We start from the raw sequence: 23883 nt of genomic DNA, 5'->3' as shown, positions 1-23883 counted from the left end.
TCTTGCCAGCATCTTTTTTGTTTTGTTTTGTTTTTTTTGACATTTTAGTAATAGCCATTTTGACTGGTGTGAGATAGTATCTCATTGTGGTTTTGATGTGCATTTCTCTAATGATCAGTGATGTTGAGCTTTTTTTAATATGCTTGTTGGCCACATGTATGTCTTCTTTTGAGAAGTGTCTCTTCATGTCCTTTGCCCACTTTTTAATGTGGTTATTTGTTTTCCTCTTATAAATTTAAGTTCCTTATAGATGCTAGATATTAGACCTTTGTCAAGTGCATAGTTTGCAAATGTTTTCTCGCATTCTGTAGGTTGACTGTTTACTCTGTTGATAGCTTCTTTTGCTGCACAGAAACTCAAGTTTAATTAGATCCTGCTTGTCAATTTTTCCTTTTGTTGCGATTGCTTTTGGTATCTTTGTCATGAAATCTTTGCTCGTTCCTATGTCCAGGATGGTATTGCCTAGGTTGTCTTCCAGGGTTTTTATAGTTTTGGGTTTTACATTTAAGTTTTTAATTCATCTTGAGTTAATTTTTGTATATGGTCTAAGGAAAGGGTCAGCTCCAATCTTCTGCATATGGCTAGCCAGTTTTCCCAGAACCATTTGTTGAATAGGGCATCTTTTCCCCATTGCTTATTTTTGTCAGCTTTGTGAAGATCAGATGGTCATAGATGTGCTGCCTTAGTTCTGGGCTCTGTATTCTGTTCCATTGGTCTGTGTGCCTGTTTTTGTACCAGTACCATGCTGTTTTGGTCACTGTAGCCTTGCAGTATAGTTTGAAGTCGGGTAACATGATGACTCCAGCTTTGTTCTTTTTGTTTAGTATTACCTTGGTTATTCAGGCTATTCTTTGGTTCCATATGAATTTTAAAATAGTTTATTCTAGTTCTGTGAAGAATGTCATTGGTAGTTTGATAGGAATAGCATTGAATCTGTAAATGTTTCGGGCAGTATAGCCATTTTGATTATATTGATTCTTCCTATCCATGAGGATAGGATGTTTTTCCATTTGTTTGTGTCTTCTGTGATTTATTTGAGCAGTATTTTGTAATTCTTATTGTAGAGATCTTTCACCTCCATGGTTAGCTATATTCCTAGGTATTTTATTCTTTTTTTGTGGCAATTGTGAATGGGATTGCCTTTCTGATTTGACTCTTGGCTTGGCTGTTGTTGGTGTATAGGAACACTAGTAATTGGGACCTCTTTTTAAAAACTATGCTGAAACCATTTATAAAGAGAAAAATTCAAAACATTGAAAAACACGTAATGTTAACCAGCTAATTTCTAGACTTGCTTTTAGATTACATGATCACTCTTTTTAGCAAATGTACTACATTTAATTTTAAGTCTGATAGATTTTTGTCACCACACTGCTGTATTCTGCTAGTGAATGCAAATTATTTAATAGCCTGCCATTAAATTCTTTAACGAATTCATCATCTAAGATTAAGGTGCTAAATGTTCACTCTATTGCTTGGTGGGTTTTCTCTAAACAAAAATTTTACAAACAGCAGAAAAGTTCCATCTAGCTTTGTAAATGAGTCAATGTATCAGTACAAAAATTCCTTGCTTCTGTTGAATTATTCATACTACTGTTATCAGATTAACAATTCTGCCTTCATTTTGTTAGCTCAACTCATTTTTCTGTCACATGAAGAATTTGAAAAAGGCATTTATGTAGTAAATGAGTGAAGTTGAACTGGTTCATCTTTAAGGTCCTTTTAAGGGTTCTACAATAGAACATTAATATTTTCTTTTCATTCTTTTTTTTTTTTTTGAGACAGGGCCTCACTCTGTCACCCAGGCTGGAGTGATCATACATAGGTCACTGCAGCCTCAAATCCTGGGCTCAAATGATCCTTTCACCTTAGCTCCTGAGTAGTTAGGACTACAGACCCATCCTAACAACTGTGAGGTAGTATCTCCTTATGGTTTTGATTTGTATTTCCCTGATGATCAGTGATGTTGAGCACCTTTTCATACACCTGTTGGACATTTTTAGTCTTTGGAGAAATGTTTATTCAGGTCCTTTTCCCATTTTAAAATTGGGTTATTCAGATTTTTTTGGCTATTGTGTGAATTTCATATATATTTTGGAGAGAGATATATATATATATTTTGTTTGTTTGGTTGGTTTTGTTTTTGTTTTTGTTTTTGAGATGGAATCTCACTCTGTCACCCAGGCTGGAGTGCAGTGGCACGAACTTGGCTTACTGCAAGCTCTGCCTCCTGGGTTCACGCCATTCTCCTGCCTCAGCCTCCCTAGCTGGGACTACAGGCATCCGCCACCACGCCCGGCTAATTTTTTCTGTTTTTTAGTAGAGATGGGTTTTCACCATGTTAGGCAGGATGGTCTCAATTTCCTGACCTCGTGATCTGCTTGCATCCGCCTCCCAAAGTGCTGGGATTACAGGCATGAGCCACCGCGCCTGGCCATATTTTGGATATTAACCACTTATCAGACATATGGTTCGCAGATATTTTCTCCCACTCTGTAGGTTATCTTTTCATCTTGCTGATTGTTTAGTTTGATGTAGTTTGTCTTGTTTATTTTTGCTTTTGTAGCCTGAGCTTTTCCTATCCAAAAAATCATTGCCAAGGCCACTATTAAGGAGCTTTTCCCCTATTTTATTCTAGAAGTTTCATGGTTTCAGGTCTATGCTTAGGCCTTTAATCCATTTTGAGTTGATTTTTGTGTATAAGATAAGGGTCCAGCTTCATTCTTTTGCATATGGAGTAGCCAACATCTTGACAATCCCTAGAAACTCTAAATTTCAGGGGTGAAGATGAGGGGGCAGGGTGGGAGTTAGCATGCAAATTCACAGGCAGGTATCAAGAGAAAATCCTTTTATATCCTTGTAGAGATCCCAACACTGAGACCTTTCCTGGGAAAATGCGCACTCTAAAATTGTATGTGTTTTAATTAAAAACAGTCAAGTCTTACGTATTGGTTTTTATTGCTGCTTTAACAAATTACCACAAACAGTGGCTTAAAACAGCACAAATTTATTATAATTGGTTCTACAGGCCAGAAGCCAGAACATAGGTCTCACTGAGCTAAAAGCAAGGTGTTGGCAGCACTGAGTTCCTTTCTAGGAACTTTCTAGTTCCTTTGTAGGGGAGAATCCATTTTTTTCCCTCAGTTTCTAGAAGTTTATATTCCTTGGTTCATGTATTAATCCATTTTCATACTGCTATAAAGTACTGCCTGAGACTGGGTAACTTATAAAGGAAAGAGGTTTAATTGACCCACAGTTCAGCATGGCTGGGGAAGCCTCAGAAAACTTGCAATCATTGTGGAAGGCAAAGGGGAAGCAAGGTACCTTCTTCACAAGGCAGCAGGAAGGAGAAGTGCCAAGCGAAGGAGGAAGAGCCACTTATAAAACCATCAGATTTCGTGAGAACTCACTCACTATCATGAGAACAGCATGGGGGAAACCACACCCATGATTCAATTAGTGCCACCTGATCTCTCCCTTCACATGTGGGGATTATGGGGATTACAATTCAAGATGAGATGTGGGTGGGAACGCAAAGCCTAACCATATCAGTTCATGGCCCCTTCCTCCATCTTCAAAGCCAGTAACAGTGGGTCTAGTCCTTATGCTGCTATCTCTCTGGTTCTATACAGCCAGGAGAGGTTCTCCACTTTTAAAGACTCAGGTGATTAGATTGAGCCCACCCGGATAATCCAGGATAATTTCCCTGTCTCAAATTTCTTAAATTTATTCACATGTTTTTATTTATTTATTTAAATTTTATTTATACGGAGAGTCAGGGTCTTCCTTTGTTGTCCAGGCAAGTCTTGAACTCCTGGGCTCATGCAGTCCTCCCACTTTTCCCTCCCAAAGTTCTGGGATTACAGATGTGAGCCACTGTGCCTGGCCTTATTCAGATCTTGAAAATTCCTTTTGCCGTATAAGGCAACATATTCACAGGTTCCAGGATTAGGCCATGGACAATTTTGGGGAGGTAATTATTCTGCCCACTACACCTTGGGAGGCATTCATTTGCTCACCTTTACTTTCTTTCCTCTCCCTGTCTGTACTGATACCATGGATATTCTATCTTCTCTTCACTTCCTTCTCCAGGAATTTCATTTATTCTCATACATTTGATATTTAATGAGGATGACTTTTTATTACCAACATATGACAAATTGATCACTTTTTGTTAAAATTTCAGTTAACAATGTGAAGTCAGTCAAACTATACTACAAGGCTACAGTAACCAAAACAACATGGTACTGGTACCAAAACAGAGATATAGACCAATGGAACAGAACAAAGCCCTCAGAAATAATGCTGCATATCTACAACCATCTGATCTTTGACAAACCTGACAAAAACAAGAAATGGGGAAACGATTCCCTATTTAATAAATGGTGCTGGGAAAACTGGCTAGCCATATGTAGAAAGCTGAAACTGGATCCCTTCCTTACACGTTATACAAAAATTAATTCAAGATGGATTAAAGACTTAAATGTTAGACCTGAAACCATAAAAACCCTAGAAGAAAACCTAGGCAATGCCATTCAGGACATAGGCATGGGCAAGGACTTCATGTTTAAAACACCAAAAGCAATGGCAACAAAAGCCAAAATTGACAAATGGGATCTAATTAAACCAAAGAGCTTCTGCACAGCAAAAGAAACTACCATCAGAGTGAACAGGCAACCTACAGAATGGGAGAAAATTTTTGCAATCTACTCATCTGACAAAGGGCTAATATCCAGAATCTACAATGAACTCAAACAAATTTACAAGAAAAAAACAAAAACAACCCCATCAAACAGTGGGCGAAGGATATGAATAGACACTTCTCAAACAAGACATTTTTGCAGCCAAAATACACATGAAAAAATGCTCATCATCACTGGCCATCAGAGAAATGCAAATGAAAACCACAATGAGATACCATCTCACACCAGTTAGAATGGCGATCATTAAAAAGTCAGGAAACAACAGGTGCTGGAGAGGATGTGGAGAAATAGGAACACTTTTACACTGTTTGGTGGGATTGTAAACTAGTTCAACCATTGTGGAAGTCAGTGTGGCGATTCCTCAGGGATCTAGAATTAGAAATACCATTTGACCCAGCAATCCCATTACTGGGTATATACCCAAAGGATTATAAATCATGCTGCTATAAAGACACATACACACGTATGTTTATTGTGGCACTATTCACAATAGCAAAGACTTGGAACCAAGCCAAATGTCCAACAATGATAGACTGGATTAAGAAAATGTGGCACATATACACCATGGAATACTATGCAGCCATAAAAAATGATGAGTTCATGTCCTTTGTAGGGACATGGATGAAGCTGGAAACCATCATTCTCAGCAAACTATGGCAAGGACAAAAAACTAAACACCGCATGTTCTCACTCATAGGTGGGAATTGAGCAATGAGAACACATGGATACAGGAAGGGGAACATCACACACCGGGGCCTGTTGTGGGGTGGGGGGAGGGGGGAGGGATAGCATTAGGAGATATACCTAATGTTAAATGACGAGTTAATGGGTGCAGAACACCAACATGGCACTTGTATACATGTGTAACTAACCTGCACATTGTGCACATGTACCGTAAAACTTAAAAGTATAATAATAATAAAAAAGTGAAGTCAGTAATCTGTTACTTATTTTCATTTATATGACATGTATATTAGTTATTAAACAGGCAAGGTTTTAGCTGATTTAGTAGGTTGTAACAACTATGTATAAACTGTGCTTATTTTCTTATTAGCTAAAAATGTTGACATAAATAAATGAAGCTTTTAAATCTAGAATGCCTTCTGACTGGGAGAAGAACTGATTTTCTGTTAGAGTCAAGCTGGTTTTCAAAGTTGCTACTCACTTGACTATCCCTATGTAAAAATTGGACTAAAACTTAAAATTTGAAAATTTAAAAAATACTGGGATGGGAGCACGGGATAGGTAATGGAAGGAAATTAGAGTCTTGGGTAAAGTTATTACCCTTATGAGCTATATTTGTCATACAGCCTCTGGTTCATTGCTTTTTAATTTCAAGTCACTAAAGTCTACTCACTTGAAAACATAATGTTGCCAGATAAAATTCAGCATATTCAGTTAAATTTGAATTTCAAATAAACAATGAATAACTTTTTAGTATAAGGATGTCCCATGCATTATTGCAATATTTGGTTAAATACTTCTACCAAAATTGTTACTTATCTGAAATTCAAATTTATCTGAGTATTTTGAATATTTATTTGATAAATATGGCAATCCTATTTGTAACTAAAATTTTCATATCTCTGGCAAAGATCAAGTTAAATTTGTCGTCAATTGTTCTGCTAAATTTCTAAGCACTTGAATTAGGGGTGGGATGATGAAGCCATTCACCATTTAGGGAAAGAAGCTGAGTGCCAACATTTCTTCCTCTTCTTTCCTTTAAGGAAATTTATGAGCAATAAGTTTTCTGGCTTCTTATATTTCACTTTTTCTGTTTGAATCACAGGCCGTCCAATTCAGAAACATTTGCAAGAATATAGAAGGCAATGTAGACCAACCTTGGAGTATGATTTTAAATAAAGATGAGATTAGCTCAGTGTAGTACAATAACACATTTTTATCACTTTTTCAAACCTTTATTTTCAAAAACACTATGTTTAAAGTTGCCACAGATCAAATTTAATTATCACTACCAGCTCTGAAGGAACTGTATTATTTCAGTTCTTGTCACCAGTAGAAATTTTTGATATACCATATGTGGCTTAAAATGAAGAGGTAGCTGGCTTGTTGCTCACACATCCTTGGACTGTCCAAAATGTTAGTTGAATAGGGATTTTTTGGCTTGGGGTTCTCTTAGTAGATGGCTGGAGCTCTTGGATCAAATTTCTTTCTTCATTTTACCTTTGCTACCAACCCTAATGCCTTTTACATCTACATTAGTACATTTTAGGCTTCTCCACTTTGAAATCTTTCACTCTCTAATTTTGCACAGGTTCACTTTCCCAACATATTTTCCATATATGGGCGTGGCATTAACCCTGGATTTTATCATCATAAATTTCCCAGAGAGTAAATGGAGCCATTTTTCCTGTAGGACCACATTCTTATAGCTTCCGTCTTCTCTACTCCTCTATCAGGCCACTAGTATTACTTCACCCAGTGAGTCTTTCTTGACCACCTTGCACTTATTCCCTGCTTGGCTTCCACTCTAACCATTCCAACACTATAGATCACCTTCCATCATGAAAGTAATGACCTGGGCATCAATTTCGTGACCTCACAAACTTTCTTCTTTGGCACCTGATCCTTGACAAAAAGAACTCTGTTAAAGGATAGAAGACACTGTGGGCCAGATCCACTGCAAAGTCAAGTGTGTCATTAAAAGGATTATGAGTATGTCTAGAGTCAGACCAAAGTATGAGAGGCATACAAAATCCAATCAGGACTAAAAGAATGCAAAAATTTTGCAGAGTCCTATCAGACAGTAAGGAAATTAATGGAATCAAGTCAGAGCATGAAGGAAGTTAATTGCAGTCATGGTAAGGATGCAGAATTCTAGCTATCCCAGTTAGGTGATTAAAATTGGTTCGTGAGCTGCATAGACTTGCTGACACAGTTTGTATAAAATAGCTGCAATCTATTTTGTGATTCTGGAAGAATCATGGAAGTATAGATTTCAAGTTCCACTCTCTGGTCTTAAATTTCTGAACAATAAATAACTATCAAGATCTTAGAACTTTGATTTAATAACTTCATTCTATTAATACTTGAGTTGGTAAATCTCCTTCACTAAGTAAATCTCTTGAAACTCAGGAAGGTTTAGAATTAAAATGGATGCAATGAAATAAATGAAACCCATGATACTTAGGCTTTTATATAATAACATTTTACACAATCATTAGGAAAATATGTGTATGTGTTATTTAATCTAAGAGATTACACATGTCACTTTCATTTGAAATATGTATTTGGTTTAGATATGTGACTTAAGAGGAAAAATATAAGATAATTTGAATAAATTATTAAAATCAGTTTCGGAATATTTATGAACAATCGTGATTCATATTTTCATAGAAATAATTTATTAGCTCTATAGAAGTGATGAAGGAGCTGTGGAAGGCCTTACTTTTTAGGGTATAGGTGTACCTGTGCAGACACTTGAAATGCTTGCAAAAAATCAAATCTATTAAATTTATGATTTAAAATGTGGCAAAGTGTAATTAAGTATTTAAACAGAATTATTTACATGATTGTAATCTGTTCAACATGAGTTACTTGAACTCATGTTCAGTTAAAAACAACAATAAAAGAACATCTGAAAGTGATTATTCTTATTTTATACAAAAATATTAGATTTTTTAAGTGAAAGATTTGGATGTTGACCTCAAAGGTTTAAGAATATCTTACCTTTAAAAATATCTGAATATTAATTTGAAACCTAAATAACTATAAATAGCCCTTTCTGAGTACAAACTGAAACACTCAACCTAACCCTTAACAATCGCACTTACCTACTTTTTTTCCACTGTCAGAATATGCTAAACACTTTTTTGTTTTACCCCAAATACTTCTTTTTTGTCCAAACCCAGTTGAGGTTCTGCCTCAGATATTAGAATATATTTCCTAAAATGTAGCTGTCAATGATTGCTTCTTGTTTTGACATTTTAGTACCCTTTTTCTCTTCTTTTATTCACTTTAGACTTAATAATTTTTCAGTCAGAACAACTCATCTGTTAATTCACCTAAAGGAATATATTTGCATCTTTATATCTTGTTTGGTATTGGGTAGACCAGTTGTTTACGTCAAATCCTTTACTGAATGATTTAGGTATTTCAATAATTCATCAAATGTTTGCTTTTTACACTTTCTGGAGGTATAATTTGCATGCCATAGTTTTTTCCCATTGAAAGTGCACAATTCAATAATTTTTAGTAAATTTAGTAATTATTCTACTTGGGTGCAGCAATTCAACAGTACTCTCAGTGACCATTGCTCTTTGTATCTTTCCCTTCTGCCACCCTCAGTGGTTTGATTTTCTTTCTAAGGTTTGTCTAAGGCAAGTTTGCAGTACACCTATGATAGCTCCAGGAACTGCATCTTCAAAGTTATGCATTCACAACCAGAAAAAGATATAGTCCTTCTCACTGTTTCTTTTTTTATTAAGGATCAAAATTCCTTCCAGAAATCCCCATAGAAATTTCCTTTATATTTGTTTGATTGATACTAGGTCACATGCTTATTCCTGATTTGGTAACCCAGTGGGTTACAATGCTCACTTAGACCAATTATACTGTATACCCAGCCTTCATCACCTAGGGCTGGGTAAGAAATAGGAGATATATTATTTTGAATCTCACTATTATGATTCCTTTGACAATCTTTAGAATTCATGTTGGGACTTTCAGTTTATCTTGCTAATCCTCTGTTTCCTGCTTGGTAAAACAAGGGGACTGGAGTTAGACTAGGGTCAGGAAAATCTCTGAAGATTCCTTCCAGTGCAAAAGACTTGTTGGTCCCTTAGAGTTTTTCACAGTTTCCCTTATCCATTCCAATGGGGCTTGTAGGGAGCCTAGCTCCATTCTGATTTGATTCCAGGAACTACAATCAAAGAGTAGAGGTGAGGAAGAAGTGTTTCTTTTCATTTATCTTTAACCAAATCTACTTTTTTCTCCATCTGACTTTGCTTGGAGCCATAGGCTTGTATTATCTTGGATTATAATATACTTCTATTTAGATAGCATTGAAAAAATTGAAATCAGGGTGTTCAGTGTTAAAACCCCCTGGTTTAAAATATGTCTTTGTGGTTTGGCTTATCTGCTATTTTATTTTAATTAATTTATTTTTCTTTTTCTTGCAGCCACAGCAGTTGTCTGCTATTTTAAAAGCACTGTGATGCTTAAATATTCCAGCTGCTACATCGGACAGGTGTCTGATGATCCTGAGAACAGTCATCAAAAAATAGAACTTGAGCCTGGAATACATTCTCTGGCATAGCCATAGTCAATCACCAGTATAATTAATGTAAATGGACACTGGATAGCTTTTTTGTGAATTCTGATGCAGCACAAAGAGACTTTAATTGTTTCCAAAAAGAAAATGTCTGAGATTAAAATCTAGAGTTTTATGACTTAGAGGAAATTTTATAGCTTTACTCCAAAAAGGGTAAGGCACAAAATATTCTGTGCCAAAGGATGCATATTTGGTATTTTTCCTATGAATCCCTTAGTGTAAGTGGCATGATGAGATTTTCTTGGTTTCAACACAAATGATGTGTTGAGGTAGTGTTGAGGCTGAGAGGTGGGTGGGATGGGTCTTGGAGAAGGAAAAGATTTGTTTTGCAAGGTTTGTGGAGAGCTGATGTGGTAGTGAGGCTAAGACAAGGGGTATTTACTTGCTACTTACATTGAGTCCACTAACATCTGCAGCACTTTGCTTGCATTATCCACGCAATTATCATGGGAAACCTATAAAATAAGTATTCCTCTCCTCATTTTACAAATAGGGAAGCAGATAAGATTTAGAAAATTTCCCAAGCTCACACAATTATTAAATGACAGAACTAGGACTCAAACCCAGGTTTGATTAATTTTAGAGACATGTTTTTAACCACTTGGACACTGCCAACCATGGAATTGTTGGTATGAAAAAAACGTACTCTTGAGTTATATTATCCATGGTCTTAATATCAGAGAAGTGCAGTTGAGTCGCTATTAAAGAATATGGTAAAATTATAAAATGGATACTACACAAAGGTATAAAAATATTATAAATACTTATGTTTGGGGTAAAAGGATCAAAGTAGCCATGCTCAGTGGAAGGGTAAGGAACTCTTAGCAGAGATTGATTAATTGGGAGATAATTGATTAATTGGGAGTTGATTAATTGGGATTTATTAATTTGGGAGTAGGTAGGAAGACAGGAAGTTGTATAAAATAAGGGAGAGATAACTTAGTACCTGGAAAAAAAGAAATGGAAATAGGTAGAAGCTAAGAGTTCAATTAAAAAAAGGAATAAAAGATATTGGAAGGGAACAATGAATGTAGCATGGAAGATCCAAGATGATGGGAGTTCAGGGGCTAATTACAGCTATGGGAAAACAGTAATGTATAAGCTGGAAGCCAGAGATAAGAGCCATGTAAATGAAGAAGTTGGGCCCCAATAGGAAAGAATTATAAGGACTAGAAGGAGCAGGAGCCATGTGGAAAAATATCATGTAGTACTTTTAAGCTTGATCTGTCATCTGTAGCAAAACCAGCATGCTTGAGTACTGAATTGACCTGACTGAACTATGTTGAAATGTACTGTGGTTTTATATCCATATGCACTTGGTCTGTGGAGTTGTGGGAAAAGCATCAGTGAGTAGGAAGCCCAAGGATTTGGGTCAAGTATTAAATATGCTATTTACTGTCTAGCTATGTGACCTTATATAAGTCACTTGTGGTCTCTGAGCCTTCATGTATTCATCCATAAGATGAGTTGTTGTTTATATTAAATGGGATGTGGTATGTTAAAGAGCTGAATGCATAGTGATACAGAATTACTTTCTGTAATACTATTTTTTAAATATTTTAAATGAAAAATTAATGAACTTATAAATTAAAAGATTCAAAGGGGATAAAAAGGTATACAATGAAAAGCAATTCTCCTTCCCACCAGTAACTCTGTCCTACTCCTTAGGACATTCACCATAAACAGATATCCTGAATTCTTCTAGAAATATTATATATAAAATCTCCTTATTTTTCTTTTTTACTATTTTAAAGGGGATAAACTAAACTTTGCCTTTTTTCATATAATAATATATTCTGGAGATCATTTTCTAAAAGCACAGGTAAACATACCTCATTATTATAAAGGTTTGAAAATATCAATTTATTTGACCTGTCCCCTCTCGATAGATAATTAGATTGTATCCATCCCTTTGGTTATTACCAACAGACACTAATCACTTACCATGTACATATAGCCTGTTTTTTAGCATTGTTAGACAAAGTAGGCATATTCCTTTCCATCCAAGAACTCATAACCTAGTAATTGTAGTTGGCTGATAGCTCATTGCCCGTACACAAGGACCTAACACAACCTCTTGAATAAACATCCCCCTTATTCAGAAATGCCTTTTCCTATTTCCATATTGCAACTTTGCTTACAAATTTCCAATCTGTCTTTCTGTTTACAGAAGATATACAAAATTCCTTTTGTATGATCTCTTTATATCTCTTGATTTTCTTTTGTGTTTGCTACCAAAGGGCCTGCACATAGTGAGAAGATTGTGCATGATCTGTGGGCTCTACCACACCTGGAATTAGGGATCACCAATATGAGAAAAAAAATTGGAGGTACAAATAGCATTATCATATGTAATTGGCATATAAATTACAGATGTATCTATGACTAAAAACCCTGTGGATATAAACCAAATGCAGATAAATATAATAAAATATATAAAAATATAATCAAATAATGATAGTGCTATTCAAATACTTCAAATTTGCACAGTGATTTATTTCTTAAAAGATGTTAACACATGTGAGCCAATACACTCAGTTCACTGGATAAATAAACAGATTCTTGCAAGTGCTTTGGAAATGAAACTTTTTTTATCATTTTAATTTTGAAGAAATAAACTTTAGAATTTTAGTGGTAGGAGGAAATTGACAGTTTAATCTAGTGGTTCTTAAAAAGTTTTATGGGTCTTAGATCCCTTTGAGAATCTAATAAAAGCTATGTTCTCTTTCCCAGAAAAATAAAATTTATGATATACTTTTGAAGAGTCCATAGATGCCCTGAAGCAAATTCACTGCCCTGTAGAGCAGTATTTTGCTTTGTTTTCAAACAGCTTTATTAGGATGTAATTTAATGCCATAAAATTCATCCATTTTAAATGCGCAATTTAATGAATTTTAGTATATTTACAGAGGTGTCCAACCACCACCACAATCTAATTTTATAACATTTCCATCACCCTAAAAAAAATTTTTAAGTCAATTTACAGTCACTCCTCATTCCTACTTCTAGCCCTACACAACCACTAATCTATTTTCTGTCTCTCTATATTTGTAGCTCAGAATTTTAAAAACATTTCAGTTCTATTAACAATAAGAAATATGTTTAACACCCAACTCACAGATAGAACAAAAGTTTATAGACAAATAGTCTTGTTCTGTGCAATGTATTCTTAAGTATTCCAATCCATTACAAAAATTGGTTTTATTACAAAAATTGGTTTTATGACCAACCAAATGGTTACAAACCCAATTTGACCAACTCTGTCCTAGAGAGTCTACCCTAGCTGAAAACCCAGCCCAACCTAACCCTGAAGCAGATGGCTCCTTTGTTTAACAGCTGAAGAAACAGGCCCAGCAATGTGACTTGCTCAAGACAAAAGCCAGGTCATAGCAGAGTGATAATGCTATTTAAATTCTTCAAATTTGCACAGTGGATTAGAATTCAGTTCTCTTTTGTCCTAGAGCACTTCATTATTTGTTCTACTCTTGATTTCCATGACCTAGGAACAAGCACAAAAGGGGTTTATAAGAAGCCACAACAAATTGATATGTGATCAGGAGAAAAAATATTTAGTGTGTTACAGTTTGAGGCAGGAGAGGAGAAACTTGATTCTTCCTGGAGAAGTGGGGTGCATGGATGGTGAAGCAGTATGGGGCTGCTCTGGACCACAGGAGGAAGGCACACCTGCTGCAAGGTGACCAAAAGCACGCCCTGGTGGAGGCCACAGCTTGAGGCTAATTGCCCTTCATCGTGTTCAGGTTATTAGAGTTGAAGTCAAACAGCCTTTTCCACTGAGGTATCTCTTGTGGCTCTGTTGCTCAGAAGGTTCTGGCATGTTTATAATCTTCTGCAGTGACTCTGCAGTACCAGCAGAAGTTCTTTCTTTTGCTTTCTGTGGTGCCTACAGGCTGTCAGCCCATCTGCATTCAGAGCATATGCCTACAGTGCATCTTCATTCTTGTCTGCCTTTGCTGTGGGTTGAAATGTTATCTCTCCATATACTGCTGAATATTCACTGTGATGCTTGTGAAACCTACTGCCTTCCATTCATATTTTGGATAGCAAGCAGCAAATTGGAGGGTAATAGTAGCTGCAGGGTTAAGAATTCAGTTGTTTAGCAGATAATCACACAAATGATTGAGAATAACACTGAAGATGGCAATAAAGGAAAGGTATAGGGCCCCCTGAGAACATATAACGGGGGTACCTGGCCAGGCCCGATGAGTGATGAAATCTAAGCTTTTGATCATTATAGTTTACAAGATGGAAGACAGGCATGTTTTACATTTATGAAGGGCCCAAAGACCCTCATTTTTTAGTTTTAAAAGTGTCTACGTTTTCCAAAAATAGGTGAATGAAGTACAATGAGAGCAGCTATCAGCTTCTTTGGGCAGAGAAATGTATGATTAACCTTTGTTTTTGAGAAAGGTATTTGTGGAGAGAAGTCACAAAGGGTGAGGATTCCATTTCAGATTTCAATCCTAGATTGAAGAGGAATGGGGCTTAGGGGGAGACAGAGAAAGTACTGTTTATCTTCTTGCCAGAGGGAAGAACCAGACATGTGGGAACTAAATGCAATCTAGCTTGAGCAGAGTGTGAAGAGACTTGGGGAATGAAAAAAAGAAAAAAAAAGAAAGAGAATGCAAAGTTCTTGTAGAAAATTAAGAAAACCAGGAAATACAGGATTCCAGCATGGTGAAAGAGAACTGACAGTTAAGTCAGGAGAATAGAAAGTGAATCCCTGTATGTGGCTATATGCAGATTTGGTGTGACCTATTTCTTGTCTTTCTCTAGCACAACAGTTGGCTTGGAAAGCCTAAAAAGACTTGTTGAGCCCATTTGTTGGGAAAGGAAGGGATTCTGGAGGATATTTGGGCAATAAGGTCCTAGGGGGGAAAAATCCCAGACAGACTTGAAGCATTGTCATTCACCTTTTCCCAGTAACTTCTGTGACTTTAAATGAGCAATAAGTATTTAAAAGTATTTAAAACATTACCAAGATGGGACCAACAATGGGAAGTCTCTGAATCATGGTTGTCATTAATAGGAAGATGAATTGTAGGCTACTGGTGGCACACATCTTATTAGAATGGAGAAGAATGTATTTGCCTGGTCTAGAGTTCTATGAACTGGACATGGGAGGTATGAAGAGAACATGAAGAGAAACATCCAGACTAACTATCTATGGAAGAGCTGGTTAACAGGAAAACATTATGGGAGCTTCTCAGGTTTTGACAAGTGAAAATAGGCAGGGAAGCCAAAAATAACACTGAAGCCTTAAACATCCATCCCTTAGGTGATATGGACGTAGCAAACAAGATGAACAAAATAAGCCTAAGACCATAATCAGCAAGCGTGAATTCAGATGCATCAGATGGTCTACTGTGCCAGAGCCCTCAAGTGGAAAAGTACAGTGGCAAAGCAGGGAGAGGGGAGAGGTGATGTGTGTCAGGATGCTGCATACCTGGAAGAGAATCCTTCTACCTGCTGGTGCAAGCACACTGCAGGACAGGAGAAAGGTTGAAAAGAAAAAAGAAAAACAGTCCATTGTTTTACAAGTAGAGTTGGGGCTCTCTGATGAGATAGATAAAATGAACAATGCATTCCTGAAGCAGATTCTAAAATTGTCACAGAAAAAAAAATATACAGTAGTGATAGAGAGTTTCAGCCAGCTGATCATCTGCATGGATGTCTCAATTGGCTGAAGTTAACCAAGTTCTTATCTGGCTTTATTCACAATTATATGCACCAAAAAAGTCAGTTACATAAGCCAGTGTATTATCTGTCATTATCTGTCATCCAGTGTAAATAATTTCATGATGTTAGTCCATTTGAATAGTATGTTGGTCTCCTTTCCACCTGGAGAACCATAAGACTAACAAGAACTTGCAACTCTCCCAAAATCCAAATAAAACATATGTCTGATAGTCAGTTGACTGAAACAATAAAATAATCTAAAATGTTATTTTCCTAATTTAGTAAATTCTTTTCTATTTGTCATTCAGATAGCTCTGGAGTCTTCACTCCCCTTTTTGCCTTGTAATGGAGGAGGTTTATGATTTTCCATTCATATTACATGAAATGTGGAGAAGAGAGTAAGGAGCAATGAAGGAAGGAAAAATGGTGTACAAAACATGATTCTTCAGAATAGTATTTCAGTAAGTAATGAGAATGTGAAGAAGCAAGTTTGGCTGTAGTTGGCTATAGTGCTTAAGAAGGGAAGTAATGGGAAGTAATTTTGGATAAATAGTTGGCAGTCAGACTGTGGAAGCCTTGAGCGCCAAGCTAAATTGTTTGAATTTTATATTTGGGGCATAGGAAGTCTTAAAATATTTGAGCAGGAAGTGTCAAAATGAGAATGATTTTTAGGAGTGCTAATTTGGGTGCCATAGCTAGGAAAAATTTGTGGGCCAAAGCGATTAGGAGATACTAAAAACAGGGGAAACCAGACAGGAGAATATTACACTAGAGCAAGCACAAGGTGAGAAAAGGCTGAACTAGATTGATGATAGTGCCAATGGGAAAGAGAGATTATGCAAAAAAAGAATTGTTAGGGCTTGGTAAAGGACAGAGAAGTGAGATTATTCTGAAGTTTTGAGCCCAGGTGACCAGAATAATGAAAGGGAAGATTGAAAAAATTATTAATATATGACTTATTGGTGATGGCAGAAAACCCAAGTGTAGAAGTTTAAGAAGCAATTTAAGATATGGGAGGGCAGATAAGGTCAGACTTTGGAGATATAAATATAGATTTTGAATTTATTTTCGTAGGGAGTTAACGGTTGAAGCTACAATAATATGAGCTTTACCTAAAATATCCATGCCATTAGAACTATTTTTGCCAAATTATTTTTTCCAGTGAATATGGTCTACAGTAGTTTTTCATGTTTGTTATAGCCAGAGTTCAGTTTTAGATAAGAGTCTGGCCTGTTTAAGCTGAAAGATATTTGGCTATTAAGAGGTTTGTGAAATCATTGTGACAGAGGGAGCTGAAGAAACAGGGTCTAGGTTGAGCTTCCAGGAATGACTCTCAAACCTTATTAGAGAACTGGGCATCCGGGTGAGGTGCTGCCACCTCCTCCACCAGGGCCAGGAAGACCCTGGATCAGGAAGCCTGGGTTACTGCGGCTGACCATGAGACAATGCTGCCTCCAGCACAGACCTTTCTAGGAATATGTATGTTGAACTCTACCTTTCTCTTCATGCAAGTCCTTCTGAATTGAAACCTAAAACCTGAATGTAAAAGGACCAAGAGATGTTGTTTTTTAGCTTTCCAGCTTCTGCATGCTAGAAGAGAGTTGGCATAAATGTTGAGTAAACCAATCCATAATATTCAACAATGTGTCTCAGCCTCATTTCACAGTAAATATCTAGAATCAAGTTGAAATTTGAGAGTTTATATGATTCTCTTAATCAGACCAATGAGACTGCAATACTGATCTTTCTGTGGGCACAATATCATGTTGTTCACTGTGTTTTCAGCATATTATTTGTAGGGCTACTAGTTGAGGGATGACAATAAAGACCAAGAATCAGAGGTTGCATCCAGTCTCAAAAGGAAAGTGTGCCATCATTAATTTATAATGCCTGCCTAGGGGGAGGAAAGGGAGGGGAGGGGGCAGTGGCTTCTTCTATTTGCCACCTCCATACTAGATCACTGCTTCATTAGTGATATTCTTATTGCTTTGTCTGTCACTGTAGAATACTTTCCTTACATGTTAGAAGAAACAGACACTCTAACATTTTGGCGAATAGGTTTTTTTTTTTTTTTTAACCAGTAGTTTTTTCTTTTAGAAAACTAGTAGAACACACACTAAGTCCTAAGCACCCTGAGTGTATTATGTGATCTTAACTATTTTATTTTTTAACTCTAGATTTATCCAGTGGTGTCCTCCCCTCCCTCTCCCTCAGTTCCTCTATGACTCATCTGCTGATTTTATCTTATCTTTTTCCTAAGCTGCTTCCTTGGAAGGATCAGTCCCCTCAGTAGAATGCTTTTTGGAAATGCCATCAGGGCCAGGCAGTGTGGGGCAAACCTGGAAATGTGCGCAACTTTCAACTTCCAAGAAAGGGAGCATCAGTGGCCTGAGGGGGTGAACTTTTCTGCTGCTACCAGGATACCTGGGAGATTTAATCTTAACTTTTCTAAATGTCTCTCTCTTCCCCTCTTTACTCATCTGTCAAGGTTACCTTCTTTCTGACACTTCATTGATGACCTTCTCCCAGCCCCACTCCAGACAAAATTAGCCACTCCTTTCTCTGTACTGTCTTATAGACTACACCTTCTGCTGTAGCAAATAGCATATTACATTTTGGTTATTCATGTACATGTCATTTTCAAATCGAGCTATTCAAAGGCAGAAACTGTCATCTTAAAACCATAATGTATTGAGTATTTTACATATATTATCTCATTCAGTTTTTATAATAAACCTAAGAGGAAACAAGCTCGGGGGTTAAATATCATGCTCCACTGAAATGTAATTACTCAGCAAAAATAGGGCTTGAAACTAGCTCAGGATTTATATCTATACCTAGCACAGTGCTTGGCATCAGGTGTGTAGAGGGTCAATAAATGCCCAACAAGTAAGTAATTAAATGTACAAACTGTATGTTACAAGAAAGTCTTTTGGCCATCAGATGAAAACAAGTCCTTTCAGTTACTCCCCACAGCTGTGAGTATGCTGTGGACTTTAATTCAAACCAGACCTTAATACCTAGGAGAAGAAGGATATATCACAAAGCCGAATTACCGGGAACAATGCTGTAACCACCTCAGTTAAGGTCATCTACCGAGCTTGGCCTTCCCAATAATGTTGTTGACATCAGAAAAATCATTTAAAGATTCAATTTAAAATGTTAATACTGCAGTGTCAGAAACATACAAACATGAAACAAGAAAAAAAGCCTTCCTTCCATTGTGTGAAATGAGCTTTGTCATGCCCTGTGTTCAGATGGAAGATTTTCTTTTGCTAAAATATTAAGACCTACTTAATGAACTTTGACAAAGCAATGCACTTTTCCAAGTTTGCATAGTTTGCATGGTTATCTGTTTTTGGTACCACTATCTCCTGTGTTCCTGAAGGAGTTTCTTGCCATGATTTGAATGAATAAAGATCTTTTCGAACTAAGATGTTTTAGATCTAACGTTTTTTGTCTGCTGGCATTATTCATAAATGGCAGCCAGGTGCCTGAGCTATTTTTTGGCTTTCCTTTTCTGCTCCAAAGTGGGTTTTTCCATCAATAGGTCTTCTTCCACATTTACCATCCATTGGGGTGGAGGTTGGGAGTGGCTGTGTGCTTCCAGGGTGCTGTGCTGGGAATGCTGGACACTATTCCCCTGTGTTCATGAGCTCACCCTGTTTCCATGTGTCACTGCACACGTGTTGGATCCTGGTGGAAAAATAGTTTGGTTCAAATGGAAATAGCAGGAAGTAGGACAGCTGCATTTCAAAGCTTTTCATTTCCTTTTCCTCAGCATCCAGCATATGGCTCACAATAGGGTTACTGAGTATATAGTTCTGCATAGTTTCTCCCTGCCTTTACCTTTCTGTTTTGCTCCTTTGCTATCACCACTCCTAACCTTAAAGCCAAATAGTATTCCCAATGTCTGTCTCTTGGGAATATTAGTTTTATCTTAATAAAAATTTTCTTAAAAATCTGAACTCTTAGGAATTCTACTCATATACCCTCAGATTCTTTTTTAATGTGATTATCCACTGTAAGACTTTTTTTTTTAAAAAAATCTTTTTTTGGGAGTGGGAAAAGGTTTGGGAAGAGGCAGTGTGATTTTTGACAGTCTTGTGGTAGTAGGAGTGGAGAGATTTGGTTTCTGGTCCTAGTTCTGCCTCTATCTAAATGACTATTTCAGACAAGTCATTTAAACATTCAGGGTCTGTAGAACAAGAGAGTTGAAGGCTAAAGAGATGATCTTTAAAATCCTTTCCAGATTTTTTTTTTTTTTAAAAAGATCCTGGGATTTTATCCATCTAGTTTTAGATTTTTTTTTTTTTTTTTTTTTTGGTTTCCCAGAATTTGAGTGAAGTAGAATTTAGAGGAGGTACAAAGTGTGAACAGAACTATTTTTATATGAGAAGGATTTTCTACCATAACACATTCTCTATTGATTTGTGGTTCTGTACTTTCTCTGTGAATTAAATTCTTCAAAATTATCCATAGTTCCCAGTATATTTAGAGCCATTGGAATATAATTAGATTGATCTAAATGACTCTCAGATTGACCACTCAATTATTTCTGGAGCTATCATAGTTTATTGAAAACAGGGTCTTAGTGTCTTCCTGAGAAGAAATAGAATAATTTATTTTAAGAAACTTACTGGAATTTCTTAAGTTTGTGCTCGGAGTTTGCGCTCAAGATTCTAGCTTCTCCTCCCCTCCTCCCCACCTTTATTCTTATAGTGTATTTACTACTTACCTTCAACAAATCGATTCATCTCTCTGGGCCACAGGCTACCCAGTTAAAGAACAGTGGTATATTTCAAAATTATCTGGAATGTAAGGGCTACCGAGTTAAACTCTGTAACATGTTTTAAGTAGTCTGATAAAAAGATGGGGGAGGGGGGAGGGATAACATTGGGAGATATACCTAATGCTAGATGACGAGTTAGTGGGTGCAGCGCACCAGCATGGCACATGTATACATATGTAACTAACCTGCACAATGTGCACATGTACCCTAAAACTTAAAGTATAATAAAAAAAAAAACTGATAAAGACAATGTCTTATTTTAGTCTCATTTTCCTCTTCATGCTATTAAAGACATTCAGTATGAGAAATGCTATTTCTGTTTTCCAAGTAGAATTTTTGAAAATGTTGACTATAGTAGCAAATTTTTTAAAAGAAAAGTCCATCAGGCATTTATTGAGCATAAGCATTAACATTATTTATTAAATTTCAAATCATTAGCATTGCATTTTTTTTTCTGGGCACTATCAAATTTCCTTTTATATCTTGGTGATTAAATGTATCCTATATCTACTAACAAGAGGGCGACTTCATTTTGTGCCAGATAGAAACTCTAATTCTCCCTAGAGACTTTAGAGTGTTTCATTTTATGTACAGTGAATCAGAAGGGCCCCTTTCTTCATTTTATAAACACTACTTTTATCCAAGTATCTTTATTCCCTGGCCTAACTGAGCCATAGGTGTCCTTTAAAGTTGAATAGTACCCATTATTGATAAATATAATATTTATAGAGATATTATTAATAATAATCTAGGAATCTGTTCTTTACATTTGGCAGCTGAATTTTCAAATCCACGTCTTTGCAGATTAAATACTTATATCTTGCCATGAATAGTATAAAACATCAAAGACTTATTTTGCTTTGAAATGGTCAACATGTTAACTAACCACATTATTAGCATCTAGATCCTTTATTGTTTTATTTTTTCATGGTTTTCAAATTTTACACCAATTCTATGTAACAAGCCTGCACATCCTGCACATGTACCCCAAAACTTAAAATAAAATAAAAATAAAAATAAAATTCTGCTAGATCAGTGAGATGAGCATTTTACCTGCCAATATGTGGTAGTGCAAGGGTGAATCCTGGTTTAGGGGGGCCTGAACCTTACATAATTGGGGGTGGGAGAGGACTCTCTAAGAAAAAGAACACAAAGTAGTTACGATAGTGATATATACGTAGAAAAAGAAATCACACACACAAGTTTAAAAGAGCTGACAAATACCACAAATTAAATTAACTTCCTGAAATTAAACTGTCCTTTTCCCAGTATTTTGGGATGTAAGCTCTTTGATTACCTCTTTACATGTCAACAATTTTTAAATTTTATATCATTTTCTATAAAGAGAATAGAATAAACTTTTCTCTAGCATGATTGATACAAATTTGTTCTTAGTTGTTTAAAAAGATTTATTTTATTTCTACAACCCATGATTGATTGTGTAAAATTATGGATTTTTGTCTGTGGATTCTGAACCTAAAACTCTATTCACTTTAAGGAAAACCTAACTCTGACCAAGTGCCTGGTCTTTATGACTTTGGAAATAATGTTCTTTATATCCCTGGTGCAGGTGTGAACATTCCCTTGGGGCACCAGTTCATGGTGCTGATGTGGCAGTACCTGATGTCATTTTGTAGAAATAAGGCCTCTCTCTTTCCCCTCGCCATGTTTCCTTTTGTTTGTGGTATCCCCAGAGCCTAGCAGTACACTTGGTACACAGCATGTGGAGAAGTAAAAAGATAGAGTCTTTCCGGGGTTCAAATCCTACTTTTGCCCTTTGACTTTTGGAAAATTAGTTTATGTTTATGAGGCTCAATTGTAAACCAAAGCTAATACAAACCTTTAAAAGTTTCTGTGGGAATCAGAGAACTTATATATGGACCTTGTTCCCAGACACTCCATGATAGAAAGAAGAACACATGTAAATTAGTTAATTTTTGTGAGCTTTGGTTTATTCATTTATAAAGTGAAATTATTAACACTTATCTTGAAAGGTTGTTTTGAGGATCCTAGATAATGCACATAAATTAATTAGCACAGTTCTTAGAATATAGACAGCATTAATCAATATATCAGCACTACTTGTGGGAAAGGCTATTAGGGCTCACCAGATATTCTGGTGCTCTTGTATACTTTCCAGACTACCTAGCAGTTAGGTTAGTGTCATGTGAGTAGCTCTAGCCAATGAAATATGAAGAGAAATTAGCATTTCTGGGCCAGGACAGTTAAATGCCAGTGTATTTTCTGCATCTCTTTCCACCTCTGCAGCAGGAACCTTGGCTATGGTGTAGCTATAATATGCAAGGAAATTGCATCTCTGAGTCATTATCAAATGGGAACTTCTCAGGAGAGCTCCTAGACTGTATTGGACTTTGTATGAACATGAATTAAAATTTGATTATGTTATGCCACTATGACTTGGGGATTTTTTTTTTTTTTTTTTTTTTTTTTTGGTCACTGCACTTTGCCTAGCATTATCCAGTCATTATTGTTGTTGTTGTTACTATTGAATTGAACAGAACTACTCAAACTTTGGCAATTTTACTGATACATGGAGCTAAAGTGTTGGTGCCTACCCTCAGGTAATGGAGACAGTAAATATTCCTGTTGCAAATCAAACCTTTATTTCTTTCACAAACATAGATTCCAAGAAAATTAAGGGAAAATAACATAGGAGGGAGAAAAAAGTATATTAAATTTTCCATTTGGCTCCCCAGCTAATCCTCTTTATTAGGCTACCTTATTTCCTTGAAACACTCTAAGAGTCAATGCATATTTTCATGACTTATAATGTCTCTTTATCAAAGTTTTAGAAATTATGTTTTCTCTCTTCTAAATTTCATTGGTTCAAAAATCCTCCTCCAAGACATTTTTTTAAAAAGGTCTAATTAAAGTTGTGTACTATCTCTTCTAATAGTCATAAATCCTATAATCACTGATTCTTGGTTAGGTGGCTGGTAAGTTACATTTAGCATTAAGGCATTAGCAAGCACTGGCACAGAGTGAATATGTGTGTTTTTGGTTTTGGAGGAAAAACAAAACGATTTGGTAAACCTCTATTAAACACTTTTTAGTGGTGTAATTCTAAATATGGTTCAGTTTACCCAGCTTTCTTTGAAGAGACTGCTGGAAATCCTAGCTTGATGTGCTGTTTCCTGAATCCTGTGCAGTTGTTACTAGGGGCTTCCAGAAGTAGACATAATTCAAGAGACCAGTGCAAATTATAGAAGAAAAAGTAGCAGCAATGTCAGATTGGAAACAGGTATGAGGCTGCAGAGAAGTGGTAAGATCACAGTGCAAGAGGTTGGGAAATAAGGTAGGATACATGACGGTTTAGGAAACAGGGCCTGGACAAAGAAAGAGTGCTGGATCTTGTTCTTTTTGAATGCTAGTTATAC

At 36.3% G+C, this 23883-nt stretch overlaps 1 long non-coding RNA gene across 1 annotated transcript; it reads left to right on the top strand.

The window, feature by feature from the left end:
- The first annotated feature begins 9887 nt into the window (after positions 1–9887).
- LOC134730455 (uncharacterized) lies at positions 9888–19127 on the top strand. Its single transcript, XR_010112224.1, has 2 exons — positions 9888–17172; positions 17954–19127. It is a non-coding gene; the product is annotated as an uncharacterized LOC134730455 (long non-coding RNA).
- The last annotated feature ends 4756 nt before the right edge of the window (positions 19128–23883 follow it).

The sequence above is a fragment of the Pan paniscus genome, chromosome 4 (genome assembly GCF_029289425.2).
Source record: "Pan paniscus chromosome 4, NHGRI_mPanPan1-v2.0_pri, whole genome shotgun sequence".
Classification (NCBI taxonomy): Eukaryota; Metazoa; Chordata; class Mammalia; order Primates; family Hominidae; genus Pan; species Pan paniscus.
The sequence above is the reverse complement of the archived record's forward strand: the minus strand, read 5'-3'. Positions and strand labels throughout refer to the sequence as shown.